Genomic DNA, 2,565 nt, shown 5'->3' with positions numbered 1-2,565 from the left:
AGTGTTTCATTCTGTAGTACTAGCCTCCATGGGAAATAATCGCATGAAAGGAAGCACAAGGTAAGCTGAGAACATGGCAAGTAAAGGAGTTCACGGGGGGACTGTTGTCAGCACCTCGCCCGAGAGGGATTCCAGCAATCATTTCAGCAACGGGAGCTCTCTTATGCCAAAGGACGGCAGAATTTTATCACCATGATGTCAGAGAACGTGTGTGCTCTCTGAGGGTGGTCAAAGAGTGGAATTTTCTCTTGATTCTGAATTTCCTTTGGTGAAAGCCATGCTTCACTTTTAGCATTTTTAGATACTTGATAGTTTATAAAATTTTATGTTTTCAAGCTAAAGATGGCATATAATGTATGCACTAGGTATATAAAAGATTGTGCTCACGAAATAATCTTCAGGATTCTGTGAACACATAGGAGGAACAGCATTCATAAACTATAGGTAGGCCTGGAGTGATGCATGAGACGGAGCATAAAGAGCTCACTTAAGGAACATGCAGCTGAATCCTAAGCCAGTACTGATCCCAGTAAGTCATACCAATTTATCTGGATATGGTCCCATTGAATGTATTATGCCCCTTATTAATTGAAAAGACTCTTTCTCTTATAACGTACAAATCTTAGTAACTCAGTGGCTGGTTATTAAATCTTTGCATTATTGATGCTCTTTCTTCTTCCTTGGTAGCTTTCAAATATTTCACTGCCTATGGGTGTATCCCTACCAATAAACTGAGAAAAGGGAAGGAGGAAACACTCAAATCAGCTTGTGTGCTTCCACCTCTGGTAAAGTACTTGAGGAAGAAGTAGCTCTAAATACAATTTCTGAAATTTACTGAGTAATATGTGGTGTAGTGAATAAAGAAGATCTGGAGCATAAGCCTGTCTGCTTCTCATGTTAACTAGATTTTTAATCCTGGAAAGCAAGGCAGTTAAAAAAAATTTTTTTTAAAGCCTAACTGTAAGTTAATAGGTGACCATTATAAAATCTAGAAAAATGCCAAAAAGTATTAAAAAATAACACTACGTATTTAACTTAACCCTAAGAAAACCATTGTAAACATTCTTTCTGTATTGCCTTCCATTTTTTAAATGATTGTTTTATTATGTAAAACTTACATTTTGTATAGTTTTATTCACATGAACAAATTTATTCATGAGTTCACAGCTCTTATTCAGGAAAACAGTGATTCTCTTTAATGTGTTAGGTCAATCATAAGCTTTGCTCTGGGTGAGGCTGATTTGACAACTCCATGTGCTATGCTATCCTCACCACAAATGTAGATACCATCTGTCACCATAAAGTGCTATTTCAATAACATTGACCATAGTCCCTTTCATCCTTGTCACTTATTCATTCCATAACTGGAAGCCTATACCTCCCATTGCCCTTCACCCATTTTTGCATCTGGCATCCACTAGTTCTCTGTATTTATGGTCTGGTTTCTGTTTTTTGGTTTTTGGACTACACATATAAGTGAAATCATACGATATTTGTCTTTCAGACTTATTTCACATAGAATGCCCTCTGGGTCTATCTATGTTGTCACAAATTGCAACATTTCAATCCTTTTCATGGCTGAGTGATATACATACACACATATATACAATGGAATCTATACATATGTCACATCTTTGTTCATCTATTGATGGATACTTCATCTTGGCTATTTTAAATAATGCTGCAAAAAACGTAGGGGTGGAGGTAACTCTTCAAATTAGTGTTTTTTGTTTTCTTTGGGCAAATACCAGTAATGAAATTACTGGATCGTATGGTAGTTCTGTTTTTAATTTTATGAGGAACTTCCCTGGTATTTTCCACAGTGGCTGTACCAGTTTACATTGCCACCAGCAGCACATGATGGCTCCTTTTCCACTGAATCCTCACCAACATCTGTCACATCTTGTCCTTGTGATACTGGCCATTCTGACAGGTGCACGGTGCTATCTTGTGGTTTTGGTTTGTATTTCCCCGCTGATAGTGATGTGGAGCATCTTCTTAGGTGTCTGGTGGCCATCTGTATGTCTTGTTGAAGAAAATGTCTATTCAGGAGCTTTGCCTATGTTATAATCAGATGATGTGTTGTTTCATTATTTTGGAATAGTCCCAATGGTGTGTTACTGCTTTTGTTTTACAGAGGAGAGCTATCCATAAGTATGTTGCTGAGGCCGGTGTCCAAGGGTTTACTGCCTAGGTTTTCTCTGAGGAGTTTTTTTGGTTCCATGCCTCACATGTAGCTCTTTAATCCATCTTGAGTTCATTTTTGTGGTATAAGAAAGTGGTCCGGTTTCCCCAGCACCATTTACTGAAAAGACGGTCTTTCCCCCATTGTATACTCTTGCTCCCTTGGCTGTCGATTAACTGACGAGAGGATCATGGGTTCATTTCTGAGCTCTCTGTCCTGTTCCATGGATCTCTAGGTCTCTCTTTGTGCTGGTACCATACTGTTTTGATTACTATAGCCTTGCAGTACATCTTGAAATCTGGGCTTGTGATACCTCCAGCTTTGTTCTTCTCTCTCAAGGTTGCCTTGGCTGTTCGAGGTCTTTTTTGGTTTCATGGAAA

General features: G+C 38.5%; 1 protein-coding gene across 1 annotated transcript in view; it reads right to left on the bottom strand.

The window, feature by feature from the left end:
• Positions 1-2,565, bottom strand: part of ACOT12 (acyl-CoA thioesterase 12) — an 82,396-nt gene that overhangs the window by 1,450 nt on the left and 78,381 nt on the right. The gene's annotated exons all lie outside the window — the stretch shown is intronic.

The sequence above is a fragment of the Leptonychotes weddellii genome, chromosome 7, assembly GCF_054177405.1.
Source record: "Leptonychotes weddellii isolate Sample4059 chromosome 7, ASM5417740v2, whole genome shotgun sequence".
Classification (NCBI taxonomy): domain Eukaryota; kingdom Metazoa; phylum Chordata; class Mammalia; order Carnivora; family Phocidae; genus Leptonychotes; species Leptonychotes weddellii.
This window is presented reverse-complemented; position numbering and strand designations above follow the sequence as displayed.